Source organism: Triticum urartu, chromosome 7A, assembly GCF_056163025.1.
Source record: "Triticum urartu cultivar PI428250 chromosome 7A, HENAU_Tu73, whole genome shotgun sequence".
Lineage (NCBI taxonomy): Eukaryota > Viridiplantae > Streptophyta > Magnoliopsida > Poales > Poaceae > Triticum > Triticum urartu.
The window spans coordinates 325,968,431-325,989,882 of NC_141879.1; the positions used below are offsets into that span (position 1 = coordinate 325,968,431).

At 45.0% G+C, this 21,452-nt stretch overlaps 1 pseudogene; it reads right to left on the minus strand.

Moving 5' to 3' along the window:
- Positions 1 to 626: 626 nt before the first annotated feature.
- Positions 627 to 1,889, minus strand: LOC147959495 (uncharacterized; annotated as a pseudogene).
- Between the last annotated feature and the right edge of the window lie 19,563 nt (positions 1,890 to 21,452).

Below are 21,452 nucleotides of genomic sequence, written 5' to 3' on the forward strand. Positions count from 1 at the left end.
TCGTCGGTATCCCAATACCTCGTCCAATCTCGTTACCGGCAAGTCACTTTACTCGTACCGTAATGCATGATCCCGTGATCAACCACTTGGTCACATTGAGCTCATTATGATGATGCATTACCGAGTGGGCCCAAGAGATACCTCTCCGTCATACGAAGTGACAAATCCCAATCTCGATTCGTGCCAACCCAACAGACACTTTCGGAGATACCCGTAGTGCACCTTTATAGTCATCCAGTTACGTTGTGACGTTTGGCACACCCAAAGCACTCCTACGGTATCCGGGAGTTCACAATCTCATGGTCTAAGGAAATGATACTTGACATTCAGAAAAGCTCTAGCAAACGAACTAAACGATCTTTGAGCTATGCTTAGGATTGGGTCTTGTCCATCACATCATTCTCCTAATGATGTGATCCCGTTATTAATGACATCTAATGTCCATAGTCAGGAAACCATGACTATCTTTTGATCAACGAGCTAGTCAACTAGAGGCTCACTAGGGACATGTTGTGGTCTATATATTCACACATGTATTACGATTTCCGGATAACGCAATTATAGCATGAGCAATAGACAATTATCATGAACAAGGAAATATAATAATAACCATTTTATTATTGCCTCTAGGGCATATTTCCAACATTTACTACCTGTGTCGGGTTATCAAGACCATGTATTTCTTCAATAGGTGGTAAATTCTTAACATCTTCAGCTTTAATACCTTTTTCTTTCATAGATTTCTTCGCCTCTTGCATATCTTATGGACTGAGAAATAGAATACCCCTTTTCTTCGGGGTTGGCTTAGGAGTTGGTTCAGGAAATGTCCAATCATTTTCATTACTCACCATATTATTCAATAACAATTCAGCTTTCTCAATAGTTCTTTCCGTGAAAACACAACCAGCACAACTATCCAGGTGGTCTCTGGAAGCATCGGTTAGTCCATTATAAAAGATATCAAGTATTTCGTTTTTCTTGGGAGGATGATCAGGCAAAGCATTAAGTAATCAGAGAAGCCTCCCCCAAGCTTGTGGGAGACTCTCCTTTTCAATTTGCACAAAATTATAAATTTCCCTTAAGGCAGCTTGTTTCTTATGAGCGGGGAAATATTTAGCAGAGAAGTAATAAATCATATCCTGGGGACTACGCACACAACTAGGATCAAGAGAATTAAACCATATTTTAGCATCACCCTTTAATGAGAACGGAAACAACTTAAGGATAAATTAATAGCGAGTTTTCTCATCATTAGTGAACAGGGTGGCTATATCATTTAATTTAGTAAGATGTGCCACAACAGTTTCAGATTCATAGCCATAAAAAGGATCAGATTCAACCAAAGTAATTACCTCAGGATCGATAGAGAAATCATAATCCTTATCAGAGGTACAGATAGGTGAGGTAGCAAAAGCAGGGTCATGTTTCATTCTAGCATTCAAGGACTTCTCTTTCAGCTTAGCTAACAATTTCTTAAGATCATATCTATCATTGCAAGCTAAAAAGTGTCTAGCAGTTTCTTCATCCATAACATAACCCTCAGGCACAATAGGCAATTCATATCTAGGGGGAGAATCTTCATCATCACTTTCATCAATATTATCAGTTTCAATAATTTCATTCTCTCTAACCCTAGCAAGTTGTTCATCAAGAAATTCACCTAGTGGCATAGTATTATCAAGCATAGAAGTAGTTTCACCATAAGTATCATGCAAAGCAGAAGTGGCATCATCAATAACATGTGACATATCAGAATGAATAGCAGGTGTAGGTTTCGCAAGTTTACTCATAACAGAAGGTGAATCAAGTGCAGAGCAAGATGGCAGTTCCTTACCTCCCCTCGTAGTTGAGGGAAAAATCTTGGTTCTTTCATCTTTCATGTTCCTCATAGTGATCAATATATATAAATCCCAAGTGACTCGAAGAATAGAGCTATGCTCCCTGGCAACGGCGCTAGAAAATAGTCTTGATAACCCACAAGTATAGGGGATCGCAACAGTTTTCGAGGGTAGAGTATTCAACCCAAATTTATTGATTCGACACAAGGGGAGCCAAAGAATATTCTCAAGTATTAGCATTTGAGTTGTCAATTCACCACACCTGAAAGACTTAATATCTGCAGCAAAGTATTTAGTAGCAAAGTAATATGGAAGTAACGGTAATGGTGGCAAAAGTAACAGTATTGGTTTTGTAGTAATTGTAACAGTGGCAATGGTAAAGTAACTAAGCAAAGATCAATATGTGAAAAGCTCATAGGCAATGGATCAGTGATGGATAATTATGTCAGATGTGATTCCTCATGCAACAGTTATAACATAGGGTGACACAGAACTAGCTCCAGTTCATCAATGTAATGTAGGCATGTATTCCGAATATAGTCATGCGTTCTTATGGAAAAGAACTTGCATGACATCTTTTGTCCTACCCTCCCGTGGCAGCGGGGTCCTATTGGAAATTAAGGGATATTAAGGCCTCCTTTCAATAGAGTACTGGACCAAAGCATTAACACTTAGTGAATACATGAACTCCTCAAACTGTGGTCATCACCGGTAAGTATCCCGATTATTGTCACTTCGGGGTTAACGGATCATAACACATAATAGGTGACTATTGACTTGCAAGATAGGATCAAGAACTCACATATATTCATGGAAGCATAATAGGTTCAGATCTGAAATCATGGCACTCGGGCCCTAGTGACAAGCATTAAGCATAGCAAAGTCATAGCAACATCAATCTCAGAACATAATGGATACTAGGGATCAAACCCTAACAAAACTAACTCGATTACATGATAAATATCATCCAACCCATCACCGTCCAGCAAGCCTACGATGGAATTACTCACGCACAGCGGTGAGCATAATGAAATTGGTGATGGAGGAAGGTTGATGATGACGATGCGACGGATTTCCCCCTCCGGAGCCCCGAACGGACTCCAGATCAGCCCTCACGAGAGAGATTAGGGCTTGGCGGCGGCTTTGTATCGTAAAACGCGATGAATCCTTCTCTCTGATTTTTTTTCTCCCCAAACGTGAATAAATAGAGTTGGAGTTGAGGTCGGTGGAGCATCAGGAGGCCCACGAGGCAGGGGGCGCACCCCCCACCCTCGTGGACAGGGTGTGGGCCCCCTAACGTTGGTTCTTTTGCCAATATTTTTTATGTATTCCAAAAATATTCTCCGTGAAGTTTCAGGTCATTCCGAGAACTTGTATTTCTGCACAAAAATAACACCATGGCAATTCTGCTGAAAACAGCGTCAGTCCGGGTTAGTTCCATTCAAATCATGCAAGTTAGAGTCCAAAACAAGGTCAAAAGTGTTTGGAAAAGTAGATACGATGGAACTCAGCGAAATGGTGTGTCTGAACGTCGTGATCGTACTCTATTTGGATATGGTGCGATCTATGATGTCTCTTACCGATCTACCGCTATCATTTTGGGGTTATGCTTTAGAGACTGCCGCATTCACTTTAAATAGGGCTCCGTCGAAATCTGTTGAGACGACACCGTATGAATTATGGTTTGGAAAGAAACCTAAGCTGTCATTTATGAAAGTTTGGGGATGCGATGCTTATGTCAAGAAACTTCAACCTGAAAAGCTCGAACCCAAGTCGGAAAAATGTGTCTTCATAGGATACCCTAAGGGAACTATTGGCTATACCTTCTACCTCAGATCCGAAGGCAAGATCTTTATTGCCAAGAATGGATCCTTTCTAGAGAAAGAGTTTCTCTCTAAAGAAGTAAGTGGGGGGAAAGTAGAACTTGATGAGGTACTGCCTCTTGAATCGGAGAGTAGTGCAGCTCAGGAAGATGTTTCTGTGGTGCCTGCACCGACTAGGAAGAAGTTAATGATGATGATCATGAAACTTTGGATCAAGTTGCTACTGAACTTTGTAGGTCCACAAGGACACGTTCCGCACCAGAGTGGTACGACAACCCTGTCCTGGAAATCATGTTGCTAGACAACAGTGAACCTTCGAACTATGAAGAAGCGATGGCGGGCCCGGATTCCAACAAATGGCTTCAAGCCATGAAATCTGGGATAGGATCCATGTATGAAAACAAAGTATGGACTTTGACAGACTTGCCCGATGATCGGCAAGCCATAGAGAATAAATGGATCTTTAAGAAGAAGACTGACGCGGATGGTAATGTGACCATCTATAAGGCTCGGCTTGTCGCTAAGGGTTATCGACAAGTTCAAGGGGTTGACTACGATGAGACCTTCTCACCCGTAGCGAAGCTGAAGTCCGTCTGAATCATGTTAGCAATTGTCGCATTCTATGATTATATGATATGGCAAATGAACGTCAAAACGGCATTCCTTAATGGTTTCCTTAAGGAAGAATTGTATATGATGCAGCCAGAAGGTTTTGTCGATCCTAAGAATGCTGACAAGGTATGCAAGCTCCAGCGCTCCATCTATGGGCTGGTGCAAGCATCTCGGAGTTGGAACATTCGCTTTGATGAAATGATCAAAGCGTTTGGGTCTATGCAGACTTATGGAGAAGCTTGTGTTTATAAGAAAGTGAGTGGGAGCTCTGTAGCATTTCTCATATTATATGTGGATGACATACTATTGATGGGAAATGATATAAAACTTTTGGAAAGCATAAAGGCCTACTTGAATAAGTGTTTTTCAATGAAGGACCTTGGAGAAGCTGCTTACATATTAGGCATCAAGATCTATAGAGATAGATCGAGACGCCTCATTGGTCTTTCGCAAAGCACATACCTTGACAAGGTATTGAAGAAGTTCAATATGGATCAGTCCAAGAAGGGGTTCTTGCCTGCATTGCAAGGTGTGAAATTGAGCACGGCTCAATGCCCGACCTCGGCAAAAGATAGAGAAAAGATGAGTGCCATCCCCTATGCCTCAGCCACAGGGTCTATTATGTATGCCATGTTGTGTACCAGACCTGATGTGAACCTTGCTGTAAGTTTGGTAGGGAGGTACCAAAGTGATCTCGGTATGGAACACTGGACAGCGGTCAAGAATATCCTGAAGTACCTGAAAAGGACTAAGGATATGTTTCTCGTTTATGGAGGTGACGAAGAGCTCGTCATAAAGGGTTACGTCAATGCTAGCTTCGACACAGATCTGGATGACTCCATGTCACAAACCGGATACGTGTACATTTTGAATGGTGGGGCAGTCAGCTGGTGCAGTTGCAAGCAAAGCATCATGGTGGGATCTACATGTGAAGCGGAGTACATAGCTGCCTCGGAGGCAGCACAGGAAGCAGTCTGGATGAAGGAGTTCATCACCGACCTAGGAGTCATTCCCAATGCATCGGGCCCGATGACTCTCTTCTGTGACAACACTAGAGCTATTGCCCTTGCCAAGGAGCCCAGGTTTCATAAGAAGACTAGGCATATCAAGCGTCACTTCAACTCCATTCGTGAATATATTCAAGATGGAGACATAGATATTTGTAAAGTGCATACGGATCAGAATGTCGCAGATCCGTTGACTAAACCTCTTCCACGAGCAAAACATGATCAACACCAAAACTCTATGGGTGTTCGATTCATCAGAATGTAACTAGAATATTGACTCTAGTGCAAGTGGGAGATTGTTGGAAATATGCCCTAGAGGCAATAATAAAGTGGTTATTATTATATTTCCTTGTTCATGATAATTGTCTATTGTCCATGCTAAAATTGTATTAACCGAAAACCGTAATACATGTGTGAATACATAGATTGTAATATGTCCCTAGTAAGCCTCTAGTTAACTAGCTCGTTGATCAATAGATGGTCATGGTTTCCTGACCATGGACATTGGATGTCGTTGATAACGGGATCACATCATTAGGAGAATGATGTGATGGACAAGACCCAATCCTAAGCATAGCACAAGATCGTGTAGTTCGTTTGCTAAAGCTTTTCTAATGTCAAGTATCATTTCCTTAGACCATGAGATTGTGCAACACCTGGATATCGTAGGAATGCTTTGGGTGTACCAAACATCACAACGTAACTGGGTGGCTATAAAAGTGCACTACAGGTATCTCCGACAGTGTCTGTTGGGTTGGCACGAATCGAGACTGGGATTTGTCACTCCGTATGACGGAGAGGTATCTCTGGGCCCACTCGGTAATGCATCATCATAACGAGCTTAATGTGACTAAGGAGTTGGTCACGGGATCATGCGTTACGGAACGAGTAAAGATACTTGCCGGTAACGAGATTGAACGAGGTATGGGGATACCGACGATCGAATCTCGGGCAAGTAACATACCGATGGACAAAGGGAATTGTATACAAGATTGATTGAATCCCCGACATCATGGTTCATCTGATGAGATCATCGTGGAACATGTGGGAGCCAACATGGGTATCCAGATCCCGTTGTTGGTTATTGGCCGGTGAGAAGTCTCGGTCATGTCTGCATGGTTCCCGAACCCATAGGGTCTACACACTTAAGGTTCGGTGACGCTAGAGTTGTTATGGGAAACAGTATGTGGTTACCGAAGGTTGTTCAGAGTCCTGGATGAGATCTCGGACGTCAGGAGGAGTTCCAGAATGGTCCGCAGGTGAAGAATTATATATGGGAAGTCCAGTTTCAGTCGCCGGAATGGTTTCAGGGGTTATTGGTATTGTACCGGGACCGCCGAAAGGTGTCCGGCGGTCCACCGGGTGGGGCCACCTGCCCCAGTGGGCCAAGTGGGCTGAACAAGGGTGGGAACCAGCCCCCTAGTGGGCTAGTGCACCCCCCAAGGGCCCAAGGCGCCTAGGGTTGAAAACCCTAGGGGGTGGGGGGCCCTCCCACCAAACTTGGGGGGCAAGTTCCCCCCTTGGCCGCCGCCGCCCCCTCTAGGGGGGCCGCCCCCTCTCCCTTCAGCCTATAAATAGAGGGGGTGGGAGGGCAGCAGCACCCCTTCCCTACCGCAGCCCTCCCCCTCTCCAACACCTCCTCCTCCTCCGTAGTGCTTGGCGAAGCCCTGCCGGAGAACTGCAAGCTCCACCACCACGCCGTCGTGCTGCCAGAGCTCTCCCTCAACTTCTCCTCTCCCCTTGCTAGATCAAGAAGGAGGATACGTCCCCGGGATATACATGTGTTGAACACGGAGGCTCGTCCATTCGGCGCTTGATCGGATCTTCCGCGATTTGAATCGCCGCGAGTACGACTCCATCAACCGCGTTCTTGTAATGCTTCTGCTTAGCGATCTTCAAGGGTATGAAGACGCACTCCCTCTCTCTCGTTGCTAGTATCTCCTAGATTGATCTTGGTGACACGTAGGAATTTTTTTGAATTATTACTACGTTCCCCAATAGGTGGACCCCTAGACCCCTTTCAGCACTCCCGGTACAATACCGATAATGCCGGAAACTTTTTCGGCGACCAAAACATGACTTCCTATATATGAATCTTTACCTCCGGACCATTACGGAGCTCCTCGTGATGTCCAGGATCTCATCCGGAACTCCGAACAATATTCGGTTACAAATGCACATATCCCAATACTACTCTAGTGTCATCGAACGTTAAGCATGTGGACCCTACGGGTTCGAGAATCATGTAGACATGACCAAGCCACCTCTCTGGTCAATAACCAATAGTGGGACCTGGATGCCCATATTGGTTCATACATATTCCATGAAGATCTTTATCGGTTGAACCACGACGTCAGGGATCCAGTCAATCCCGTATGCCATTCCCTTTGTCTGGCGATATGTTACTTGTCCGAGATTTGATCATCGGTATCTCCATACCTAGTTCAATCTCATCACCGGCAAGTCTCTTTACTCATTCTGTAATACAAGATCCCGTAAATAACTCATTAGGCACATTGCTTGCAAGCTCTCTACGATGTTGTATTATCCAGAGGGCCCAGAGATATCTCTCCGTCACACGGAGTGACAAATCCCAGTCTCGATCTGTGCCAACCCAACAAACACCTTCAAAGATACCAGTAGAGCACCTTTATGATCACCTAGTTACAAAGTGACGTTTGGATACACACTAAGTATTCCTCCGGTGTCAAGGAGTTGCATGATCTCATGGTCTAAGGAACATATACTTGACATGATGAAAGTTGTAGTAAATAACTAAACAATCTGATGCTAAGTTTACGGTTGGGTCTTGTCCATCACATCATTCTCCTAATGATGTGATCCCGTTATCAAATGAAAACTCATGTCTATGGTTAGGAACCCTTAACCATCTTTGATTAACGAGCTATTCTAGTAGAGGCATACTAGGGACACGGTGTAGTCTATGTATTCACACATGTATTTAAGTTTCCGGTCAATACAATTCTAGCATGAACAATAAACATTTATCATGAACGGGAAATATGATAATAATCATTTTATTATTGCCTCTAGGGCATATTTCCAACAAATAAAACAACAGAGGGAAGCTTGGCTGGAAGGGACTTCGGGCACATCAAATTTGGCCATAGAATCAAGTTTATGGAAGAAACTTTGGAAAACACAGGTTCTGGCTAAAGTTAGAATGTTCCTTTGGAGGCTTTCTAAACACTCTCTACCAACACAAGATACCAGATCGCAGAGACATATGGCTGGTTCTTCGGTCTGTCGTTTGTGCGGGGTGACCGATTCATGGAGACATTCTTTGATCAGGTGCACCACGTCAAGATGCACTTGGGCCCTGGTTGATGAGGGCATGGCTCAGAATTTGGTCTCTACAACTGAATCAAGTGCCAAAGAATGGTTGTTCACTATGATGGATTCTATGGCGCATGACAAATTTGTTCTGTTCTCGGTCACTTTATGGGTAATTTGGTCAGCTCGTCACAAGGCCATCCATGAGGGTATCTTCCAGTATCCCCAGGCAACTTTCTCTTTCATTAACAGGTTCATAGGGGAGCTGAAGGTCATCAAGGCTCCATCTCTAGTCGGGCAACCGCGAGCACCACGGGCTAATATTCAATCGTGTAGCGCCCCGAGACCGATGTGCCAGGTGTCGTCCAGTTATTCGCTTTTGTTGTGTTGTCATTGCTTGCGTGTCATGCATTGCATATCATGTCATCATGTGCATTTCATTTGCATACGTGTTCGTCTCATGCATCCGAGCATTTTCCCCGTTGTCCGTTTTGCATTCCGGCGCTCCGTTCTCCTCCGGTGGTCATCTCTACCTTCTTCTCATGTGTGGGGATTAAACATTTCCGGATTGGACCGAGACTTTCCAAGCGGCCTTGGTTTACTACCGGTAGACCGCCTGTCAAGTTTTGTGCCATTTGGACTTCGTTTGATACTCCAAGGGTTAACCAAGGGACCGAGAAGGCCTCGTGTGTGTTGCAGCCCAACACCCTTCCATTTTGGCCCAAAACCCACCTAAACCCTCTCCATCATCTAGATCATTCGATCACGATCGTGTGGCCGAAAACCGCACCTCATTTGGACTCTCCTAGCTCCCTCTACCTATATATATGTGATCCCATCCGAAATTCACGCAGATGAAACCCTAAAAACTCCTCCCCGCACCGACGGACACTTCCTCCCGCGCCGGCCGGACATGTCCACCCCGCCGCCACATCACTCCGGCCAATCGGGAGCTGCCACGTCACCTCCATCGCCTTCCTCCTCCACTCGCGCACCGCCATGTGGCGCTGCCTCCCTCCTCCACCACGCGGCCCGGGGAAGCCCACCGCAGGCACGCCCGGCCCGTTCCCCGCCGCCGCGCGCCCGAGTCACCCGTTCCCTTCGCGCCGCCGCCTTCGCCGGGGCTCTTCGCCCGCCGCAGCTCCGGGACACCTCACGCCGCCGCCCGCCGCCCGTTTGACCGCGCCCCGCCGCCGTTCTGCTCCGGGCTCCGCCGCCTGCCCGCATTTGCGCCGCCGTGCGTCGCCTCAAACCTCGCCGCGGACGGGATCCGCCGGATCTGAGCCGCCGTGGTCCATTCCCGCCGGAGACCACCGCTGGAGCGCCACTCCCACCTCGCCGGAGATGCGTCGCCGCCCCCCTGCCTTCCCTCGATCCTCTCTGGATCGAGGAGGACGACGACAGGCGCCACCTCGCGTGGGCCCCGTGAGATGGGCCTCCTCGAGCCGGCCCGATCCGCTTATCTTCCCTCTCCGGGCCGAAGCCCACGGGGTGAGCTAACCCTATCCTCCGCCCTGTGCGCATTTTACTATTTGACGCTCACCGAATTGCCACTAAGTCCCCGTAATTCCCAGATCCATATGCACATGTTCGTCGCCTCGTAACTTTGCATCTGTAGATCCGTTTTGGGCATATAGCATATCAAAATGTTCGTCTCAGAGAGCACATCATTTCATTCCATTGCATCATTTTCATTCGAGTTCATCTCGATGCCCAAAATGCTGTTAGAAGAGTGCTACTTGAGATAATTGTCAGATCTGCTGCTCCATTTAGATATTTGTCATTTTTGCCATGATTATTGTGTGCATGATATGCCCATGAGCTTTTCATGAGTTTTGTTATATGCTTTGCCATCTTTCCAGAGGTGGAGCCCATGTATTTTTGTGATGTGTGTGGTGTTTGTTTCATTCGTCTCCAAATTGCCTTTGTTTTTCCCGCCCACCCACCCTTTTTCTTCAACGATTCTGATTTCTTATTCAAGTATCCTTTTATTGATGGGAAGTCTCTCCATCCTTTTTCCATTAATATTCTTATCCGGTGATTCTCATGAAGATTTTAACGGAGTTTCTAGTGCACCATTATTCATTCTTTTTCTTCTCCGGTAGATTCAAATCAAGCTTTGTGGATCATATCCTTTTCCTCGTTTCAAATACCTTTTCTTGCCGGTGCTCCTCATATTCATCCACTTCTCACTATTCAATTGTTCCGGAGTGCTCAAGATATCTTGAAGATTCACGTTACCACTCTGCTTTCGTTCAAACTCTTTTGAGGATGTTATATCATTTAAGCCTTTTAATTCAACCGGTGCAACCTCTCTTTCAAATCATTCAACGGTGTTTTATTTTGAGTGGACCCTAACCCACAGGTCTTTCCCAGGATCTTACCTGACTCTTCTAATTTTACCGGAGCTATTCTAAAATATATTTCAAAGTTTGATGTAAGAATGAATTTTCATCAGTCTTATGTTTTTCTCCAAGATCTGTCAAATTCTTTTCATCGTTGGCTCAATCTCTTCGCGTTTGATTCTTCCGGAGTGCCTCTACAATTATTGGTGGTGTTTCTCGTCGTCATTCTCAGTTTCGGAGACCGAAGAAGATTTTCTTTTAAATCTTGCCCCATTCTCTGCCATCCTCTCATAATTGTTTGATTGTGAGAATTCTCTTCACCTATCCAGAGCTATTCAAGAGTCTTCTCAGTGTGTTATACAGAGCCCATCATCTCACATTTATTCATTCCCAGCTTTCAGTTATCGTTCTCCTAATCTTACCAGTGCATCGATCAATTATCCTCTAATCAGTTCTTGATCTCTTCGTTCTCATGTAACTAAATTCCCTCAAGCTTCTTCGTTCATTTGCTAATTCTTCCCGGTGTTTCTTTATCTTCTATTCGTTCTTTTTTTAATTCTTGCGGTGGTTCGTTCAAGAGCTCTCGTCATTCGTTATCATATCAATATTCGTTGTTTCAATCCTTCCGGTGGACCGTCGAAGACCTTTCCAAGTTTGCGCAATATCTATCTTAATCCTTTCTACGGGAATAAGTACTATGTCAAATCCGTTGCTTGTCAGCAATTAAATTGTTGAAGGATACGCATAACATAATTCTTATTCTTGTTCCATCCAAGTGATTAATTCCTTATTCCGGAGGTTCATCAAATTCTCGGTTTCATTTGCTTTATTTTCTTTCCCAGAGTTCCAAGCTCTCGCAATTATATCACCATGGAGATTCATCTAAATCATCGCAGGACTTCACCTTGTGTTTTCTACTTCTCTTTCCTTTCGTGTGATCATCCTTTTGTTACCGGAGTTCTTCATGGAGGTTCTACATAATGGTTCATCAAAGATTTAATTCCTTCTCGAAGTGTTCATCAAGATCCTTTTCTGAGGAGCTCAAGCATTCTTCATCTTTGCTATCCGGAGTGCAATTCTTTTTACCATATTATTGGAGGTGGTATTATGCCATTCTTGATAATTTGGGTTCATGTTTCATGATTCACATGTTGTTAAGTATGAGATATTTTAAATCCATCAATCTCTTCTTTGGAGTTATCTTGGGCTATATTTCACATAAAGTTTTCCTTTAAGGATTGTCGCTCTTATGGTATTTATCATTGATCCAAGTTCTTCATTCATCCTCCCGGTGATATAAGTTTCTCGCCTCCTAGTTCATATCAATCCAATCTGTTGTTTTCGTTAGTGGCAGAATTGCCACCTCATAATTTGAGATGTATTCCATAAGACCATAGCAAGCGTATTCTTTTCGTTGTTGGTTTTCCAACAACTCCGTTCTAGCGTTTGTTGTAAGCGTGCTACCTCGAGATCTTGTTTTCCTTCGTTCATCCAATTCCATTCTTACTTTTGTTCCGGAGGCATTGTGATGTTGTTTTTCTTCAACCATCATCTCATTTCATCTAAGATCTTGTTCTTTTCATGCTTATCCATTTAAACGGAGTGTTGTGCCCTCTGCTCAAGTTCTTTTCATCTTATCAAGCTTCATATCACTTCTCAACCAGAGTGGTTTCAATTTCCTTCTTGTCCTTTGCGCTCGTCATTCTTAGCTTTGCAATCTCAAGGTTTCTGTAATGTTCCTTGTTCCTCTTTTCTTAACGGAGTGCTTTCTACTTTGTTCATCTCTATTGTATTCTTTTGTCAAAATGGCTTAACCTTTTCAAGGTTCTGTGGTTTCACTCGTTTGTCAAAGAAGCAACTTAGTTTTACCGTTTCTCTTCCTTTTCTGTTGTCCCTCCGGTGCCATTCTAGATCTCGGGACGAGATCCTCTCGTAGTGGTGGAGTGTTGTAGCGCCCCGAGACCGATGTGCCAGGTGTCGTCCAGTTATTCACTGTTGTTGTGTTGTCATTCCTTGCGTGTCATGCATTGCATATCATGTCATCATGTGTATTTCATTTGCATACGTGTTCGTCTCATGCATCCGAGCATTTTCCCCGTTGTCCGTTTTGCATTCCGGCGCTCCGTTCTCCTCCGGTGGTCATCTCTACCTTCTTCTCGTGTGTGGGGATTAAACATTTCCGGATTGGACCGAGACTTGCCAAGCGGCCTTGGTTTACTACCGGTAGACCGCCTGTCAAGTTTCGTGCCATTTGGACTTCGTTTGATACTCCAACGGTTAACCGAGGGACCGAGAAGGCCTCGTGTGTGTTGCAGCCCAACACCCTTCCATTTTGGCCCAAAACCCACCTAAACCCTCTCCATCATCTAGAGCGTTCGATCACGATCGCGTGGCCAAAAACCGCACCTCATTTGGACTCTCCTAGCTCCCTCTACCTATATATATGTGATCCCATCCGAAATTCGCGCAGATGAAACCCTAAAAACTCCTCCCCGCGCCGACGGACACTTCCTGCCGCGCTGGCCGGACATGTCCACCCCGCCGCCACATCACTCCGGCCAATCGGGAGCCGCCACGTCACCTCCACCGCCTCCCTCCTCCACTCGCGCGCTGCCATGTGGCGCTGCCTCCCTCCTCCACCGCGCGGCCCGGGGAAGCCCACCGCAGGCCCGCCCGGCCCGTTCCCCGCCGCCGCGCGCCCAAGTCGCCCGTTTCCTTCACCGCGCCGCCTTCGCCGGGGCTCTTCTCCCGCCGCAGCTCCGGGTCACCTCACGCCGCCGCCCGCTGCCCGTTTGACCGCGCCCCGCCGCCGTTCTGCTCCGGGCTCCGCCGCCTGCCCGCATTTGCGCCCCGTGCGTCGCCTCAAACCTCGCCGTGGACGGGATCCCCCGGATCTGAGCCGCCGTGGTCCGTTCCCGCCGGAGACCACCGCTGGAGCGCCGCCCCCACCTCGCCGGAGATGCGTTGCCGCCCCCCTGCCTTCCCTCGATCCTCTCTGGATCGAGGAGGACGACGACAGGCGCCACCTCACGTGGGCCCCGTGAGATGGGCCTCCTCGAGCCAGCCCGAGCCGCTTATCTTCCCTCTCCGGGCCGAAGCCCACGGGGTGAGCTAACCCTATCCTCCGCCCTGTGCGCATTTTACTATTTGACGCTCACCGAATTGCCACTAAGTCCCCTAATTCCCAGATCCATATGCACATGTTCATCGCCTCGTAACTTTGCATCCGTAGATCCGTTTTGGGCATATAGCATATCAAAGTGTTCGCATCAGAGAGCACATCATTTCATTCCATTGCATCATTTTCATTCGAGTTCATCTCGATGCCCAAAATGCTGTTAGAAGAGTGCTACTTGAGATAATTGTCAGATCTGCTGCTCCATTTAGATATTTGTCATTTTTGCCATGATTATTGTGTGCGTGATATGCCCATGAGCTTTTCATGAGTTTTGTTATATGCTTTGCCATCTTTCCAGAGGTGGAGCCCATGTATTTTTGTGATGTGTGTGGTGATTAGAACGAGCTTGCAAAGTGAGGCATTTGCTAATGCTGATTTCAGGGACTTAGCATTTCCACTAAGTCCTTGACCTGTTTATCTCATATGGTCATATGTTCATGTTGTTTCCTAGTGATCCGTGCCTCTTTTGAGGATGATCACTAAGGATGTTTTGTTAATCTTGTAGTGCTCTATCCATCTATGTCTTTGTTTGCAATTATGGAGCACCCTAGCTTGAGTAAATCGAGCTCTACTTTTGCTATTTCGTGAATCTGGGCAGATTGTCTACTTGTTAGCGATTTTGCCGAGGATGTTGTAGTTGATCCGTGCATGCTATGTTATTGTTCTTGCCATGTCTAGCTTGTATTTTGTGTATTCTTGATGGGTGTATGCTTAGATTTTCATGACTTGCTCTGTAGTGAGTGCATCGAGCTCGTAAACATGCCTACTTGATATCTGTTTCAGCATGCTCCAGTTTTCACTAAGTCTGTGACCTGGTTATGTTTTTGCCATGTTCACATGCTTGCAATTGTATTTTCTGATCCCTTTTGGCTCAAGGTCACTAAGGGACTTTTGTTAAGATCTTTGAGTAGCTCCATGCCATGCTTTACTTTGCCATGTTAAGTTCCTGTAGCATCTAGTTTTCATGCTCCAAAGTGTGCTACCTGATCTGAAATTCCAGACAAGTGTTAATTTCACTAAGTCTGAAATATGTTTACCATATGCATTTTTGCCATGCTTGTTTAAACCTGTTAATGGATGAATTGGCCGTAGCTCAGTGCTACACTTTTGTTAAGCATCATGAGTGGATCCCTGCCATGTATTTTGTTGCCATGTTTGGGTGCTGTGGCATGTTCATCTCATTGCATTTAGATGGCTACTTGCTGTAAATCGCAGACCGGTGTCATATTTGAATTTGCTTGCCATTTCCAAACCGTAACTCCGATTCCGGTGATCTTTATATCGTTTTCAAGCGATTTCATCTCATCTTTCCAGTGGAACTCTTGGATTTCCATGTTGAGGCCAGGTTCTTTCATTCCTTGTCAAATCATGCATATGCATCGCATACCGCATCCCACATATCATACCATGTTCATGTGTTGGTTGTTTACTATGTTGTGTGCTTCTTTTCTGGTATTTGCTTCTTCGGGTTGGTTCCGGTAACGTCGCGTTGTGAGTACCCGTTCGTCTACGTTCCGTTTGTCTTCTTCATGGACTCGTTCTTCTTCCTTGCGGGATCTCAGGCAAGATGACCATACCCTCGAAATCACTTCTATCTTTGCTTGCTAGATGCTCGCTCTTTTGCTATGCCTATGCTGCGATACCTACCACTTGCTTATCATGCCTCCTATATTGTTGAACCAAGCCTCTAACCCACCTTGTCCTAGCAAACCGTTGTTTGGCTATGTTACCGCTTTGCTCAGACCCTCTTATAGCGTTGTTAGTTGCAGGTGCAGATTGAAGTTTTGTTCCTTGTTGGAACATGTTTACTTGTTGGGTTATCACAATATATCTTATTTAATTAATGCATCTATATACTTGGTAAAGGGTGGAAGGCTCGGCCTTATGCCTGGTGTTTTGTTCCACTCTTGCCGCCCTAGTTTCCCTCATATCGGTGTTATGTTCCCGGATTTTGCGTTCCTTACGCGGTTGGGCTATTATGGGAACCCCTTGACATTTCGCCTTGAGTAAAACTTCTCCAGCAATGCCCAACATTGGTTTTACCATTTGCCACCTAGCCTTTTCTTTTCCCTTGGGAGTCGCGCTCCTGAGGGTCATCATTATTTTAACCCCCCCGGGCCGGTGCTCCTCTGAGTGTTGGTCCGAACTGAGCTGCCTGTGGGGCCACCTCGGGGAAACTTGAGGGTTGGTTTTACTCGTAGCTAGTCTCATCTGAGTGTGACCTGAGAACGAGATATGTGCAGCTCCTATCGGGATTTGTCGGCACATTCGGGCGGTGTTGCTGGTTTAGTTTTACCCTGTCGAGATGTCTTGTAGAACCGGGATACCGAGTCTGATCGGAATGTCTCGGGAGGAGGTCTATTCCTTCGTTGACCGTGAGAGCTTGTGATGGGCTAAGTTGGGACACCCGTGCAGGGATTTGAACTTTCGAAAGCCGTGCCCGCGGTTATGGGCAGATGGGAATTTGTTAATGTCCGGTTGTAGAAAACCTGAAGTTGACCTTAATTAAAATGAATCAACAGCGTGTGTTACCGTGATGGTCTCTTTCCGGCGGAGTCCGGGAAGTGAACACGGTGTTGGAGTTATGCTTGACGTAGGTTGTTTAGGATCACTTCTTGATCATACTTTCTCGATCGTGCTTTGCCTTCTCTTCTCGCTCTCTTTTACGTATGTTAGCCACCATATATGCTAGTCGCTTGCTGCAGCTCCACCTCATACCTTTTACCTTACCCATAAGCTTAAATAGTCTTGATCGCGAGGGTGCGAGATTGCTGAGTCCCTGTGGCTCACAGATACTTCCAAAACCAGCTTGTAGGTGCCGATGAGACCGTGCAGATGATGCAACCAAGATCAAGAGGAGCTCGATGAAGATCTTGTCCTTTATTTTGATTCGTTCTAGTTGATCAGTAGTGGAGCCCAGTTGGGGTCGATCGGGGACCTATGTCGCGTTTGGGGTTCTTCTTTTATTTTGGTTCCGTAGTCGGACCTTGATTGTATTGGGATGTTGTAATGCTTTATTCATGTAATTGTGTGAAGTGGCGAGTGTAAGCCAACTATGTTTCTCTTTCCCTTATGTATTACATGGGTTGTGTGAAGATTACCTCACTTGAGACATTGCTTTCAATGCGGTTATGCCTCTAAGTCGTGCTTCGACACGTGGGAGATATAGCCGCATCGAGGGCGTTACAAGTTGGTATCAGAGCCTTCCCCGACCTTAGGAGCCCCATTGCTTGATCGTTTTTAGCGGCCGAGTTGTGTCTAGAAAAAAATGTTTTGAGCCATTTAGGAATTATATATCGGAGAGTTTAGGAATTCTTTTTACTTCCCAGTCTCCTCATCGCTCTGGTAAGGCATCCTGACGTAGAGTTTTGACTCTTCTCTTCTCAAATTTCACTAAAAAAAATTTAGGATCACGCGGGTGTCTTGGAATCGTTTCGATGGTTTTATGATGAGAACATTGTCTTGGTGCCTCCTGTCAGGGGTTTTGTGGAAGTGTCCCGGGGAGTTGAGCTCTGAGGTGTTGTCGTCATAATTTTATCATTGCAGTTCTGGAATACCTGAGTTTAGTACGCCGCCATCGAAAATCTCTTTTATGCAGTTCGTTGGTGAGATAACCTCGACGCCACCCAGTACTGGGGCGAGAGTTCGGGAGTATCGCCATAACTCATATAACGGATGCTTTTCGAAGGTTGAGGTAGACGATTTCCGAAGGTTTCTTGGTTATGTGTTGAAGGATGGATACAGCTGGATGTAGGATTTGTTAGTTTGGGTGAGATATTATGCTTCCCTGTATCCCCAACACCTGATTGCATAACCGGGGAATTTCGGGAGTTTATAAGTGGGAATTCAAGTAGCTCTTAGGATATCTTTCCGACAGATGTATGATATGAAATTGGGGTTCGACGTCTAGTGGTCCACCTATTCACGGTCAGTTTTACAGTGGTCTCATTGTGTCTTAAAGAGTCCTTGGCTATGCCGACTCGGGGACGCTTCGTATGTCATGTGCACTGCCTTGTACATGATGGTGCTGTACGATCGAGCCCGTGTAGGCCCCACCACGAAAACTTCGGACGAAATCTCTATCATATGTTTGTTCCGGCTTATTCCGCAAGCCAATCCTTTGGTTTTTGTTTTGAGTTGTGGTATTCGAGTTGCTTCGAAGTCAAGAGTTGATTCCATACCTTTCCTAAATGGTGTTCTCATACTCCGATGTGGATACCAATCCCTCATGATAATTGAGATTGTCATGCAAATCCTTTTTAACCGGCTTGTTTCTCTTCAAGTGGATCCGATCATTGCAACATCCGCAAGATTCAATCCCAGTTCTTCTCAACGGTGTTTGTTTCATCCGTCTCCAAATTGCCTTTGTTTTTCCTGCCCACCCACCCTTTTTCTTCAACGATTCAGATTTCTTATTCAAGTATCCTTTTATTGATGGGAAGTCTCTCCATCCTTTTTCTGTCAATATTCTTATCCGGTGATTCTCATGAAGATTTTAACGGAGTTTCTAGTGCACCATTATTCATTCTTTTTCTTCTCTGGTGGATTCAAATCAAACTTTGTGGATCATATCCTTTTCCTCGTTTCAAATACCTTTTCTTGTCGGTGCTCCTCATATTCATCCACTTCTCGCTATTCAATTGTTCCGGAGTGCTCAAGATATCTTGAAGATCCACGTTACCACTCTGCTTTCGTTCAAACTCTTTTGAGGATGTTATATCATTTAATCCTTTTAATTCAACCGGTGCAACCTCTCATTCAAATCATTCAATGGTGTTTTATTTTGAGTGGGCCCTAACCCACAGGTCTTTCCCAGGATCTTACCTGACTCTTCTAATTTTACCGGAGCTATTCTAAAATATATTTCGAAGTTTGACGTAAGAATGAATTTTCATTAGTCTTATGTTTTTATCCAAGATCTATCAAATTCTTTTCATCGTTGGCTCAATCTCTTCGCGTTTGATTCTTCCGGAGTGCCTCTACAATTATTGGTGGTGTTTCTCGTCGTCATTCTCAGTTTCGGAGACCGAAGAAGATTTTCTTTTAAATCTTGCCCCATTCTCTGCCATCCTCTCATAATTGTTTGATTGTGAGAATTCTCTTCACCTATCCGGAGCTATTCAAGAGTCTTCTCAGTGTGTTATACAGAGCCCATCATCTCACATTTATTCATTCCCAGCTTTCAGTTATCGTTCTCCTAATCTTACCGGTGCATCGATCAATTATCCTCTAATCAGTTCTTGATCTCTTCGTTCTCATGTAACTAAATTCCCTCAAGCTTCTTCGTTCATTTGCTAATTCTTCCCAGTGTTTCTTTATCTTCTATTCGTTCTTTTTTTAATTCTTGCGGTGGTTCGTTCAAGAGCTCTCGTCATTCGTTATCATATCAATTATTCGTTGTTTCAATCCTTCCGGTGGACCGTCGAAGACCTTTCCAAGTTTGCGCAATATCTATCTTAATCCTTTCTACGGGAATAAGTACTATGTCAAATCCGTTGCTTGTCGGCAATTAAATTGTTGAAGGATACGCATAACATAATTCTTATTCTTGTTCCATCCAAGTGATTAATTCCTTATTCCGGAGGTTCATCAAATTCTCGGTTTCATTTGCTTTATTTTCTTTCCCAGAGTTCCAAGCTCTCGCAATTATATCACCATGGAGATTCATCTAAATCATCGCAGGACTTCACCTTGTGTTTTCTACTTCTCTTTCCTTTCGTGTGATCATCCTTTTGTTACCGGAGTTCTTCATGGAGGTTCTACATAATGGTTCATCAAAGATTTAATTCCTTCTCGAAGTGTTCATCAAGATCCTTTTCAGAGGAGCTCAAGCATTCTTCATCTTTGCTATCCGGAGTGCAATTCTTTCTACCATATTATTGGAGGTGGTATTATGCCATTCTTGATAATTTGGGTTCATGTTTCATGATTCACATGTTGTTAAGTATGAGATATTTTAAATCCATCAATCTCTTCTTTGGAGTTATCTTGGGCTATATTTCACATAAATTTTTCCTTTAAGGATTGTCACTCTTATGGTATTTATCATTGATCCAAGTTCTTCATTCATCCTCCTGGTGATATAAGTTTCTCGCCTCCTAGTTCATATCAATCCAATCTATTGTTTTTGTTAGTGGCAGAATTGCCACCTCATAATTTGAGATGTATTCCATAAGACCATATCAAGCGTATTCTTTTCGTTGTTGGTTTTCCAACAACTCTGTTCTAGCGTTTGTTGTAAGCGTGCTACCTCGAGATCTTGTTTTCCTTCGTTCATCCAATTCCATTCTTAGTTTTGTTCCGGAGGCATTGTGATGTTGTTTTTCTTCAACCATCATCTCATTTCATCTAAGATCTTGTTCTTTTCATGCTTATCCATTTAAATGGAGTGTTGTGCCCTCTGCTCAAGTTCTTTTCATCTTATCAAGCTTCATATCACTTCTCAACCAGAGTGGTTTCAATTTCCTTCTTGTCCTTTGCGCTCGTCATTCTTAGCTTTGCAATCTCAAGGTTTCTGTAATGTTCCTTGTTCCTCTTTTCTTAACGGAGTGCTTTCTACTTTGTTCATCTCTATTGTATTCTTTTGTCGAAATGGCTTAACCTTTTCAAGGTTCTGTGGTTTCACTCGTTTGTCAAAGAAGCAACTTAGTTTTACCGTTTCTCTTCCTTTTCTGTTGTCCCTCCGGTGCCATTCTAGATCTCGGGATGAGATCCTCTCGTAGTGGTGGAGTGTTGTAGAGCCCCGAGACCGATGTGCCAGGTGTCGTCCAGTTATTCACTGTTGTTGTGTTGTCATTGCTTGCGTGTCATGCGTTGCATATCATGTCATCATGTGCATTTCATTTGCATACGTGTTCGTCTCATGCATCCGAGCATTTTCCCCGTTGTCCGTTTTGCATTCCGGCGCTCCGTTCTCCTCCGGTGGTCATCTCTACATTCTTCTCATGTGTGGGGATTAAACATTTCCGGATTGGACCGAGACTTGCCAAGCGGCCTTGGTTTACTACCGGTAGACCGCCTGTCAAGTTTCGTGCCATTTGGACTTCGTTTGATACTCCAACGGTTAACCGAGGGACCGAGAAGGCCTCGTGTGTGTTGCAGCCCAACACCCTTCCATTTTGGCCCAAAACCCACCTAAACCCTCTCCATCATCTAGAGCGTTCGATCACGATCGCGTGGCCGAAAACCGCACCTCATTTGGACTCTCCTAGCTCCCTCTACCTATATATATGTGATCCCATCCGAAATTCGCGCAGATGAAACCCTAAAAACTCCTCCCCGCGCCGACGGACACTTCCTGCCGCGCCGGCCGGACATGTCCACCCCGCCGCCACATCACTCCAGCCAATCAGGAG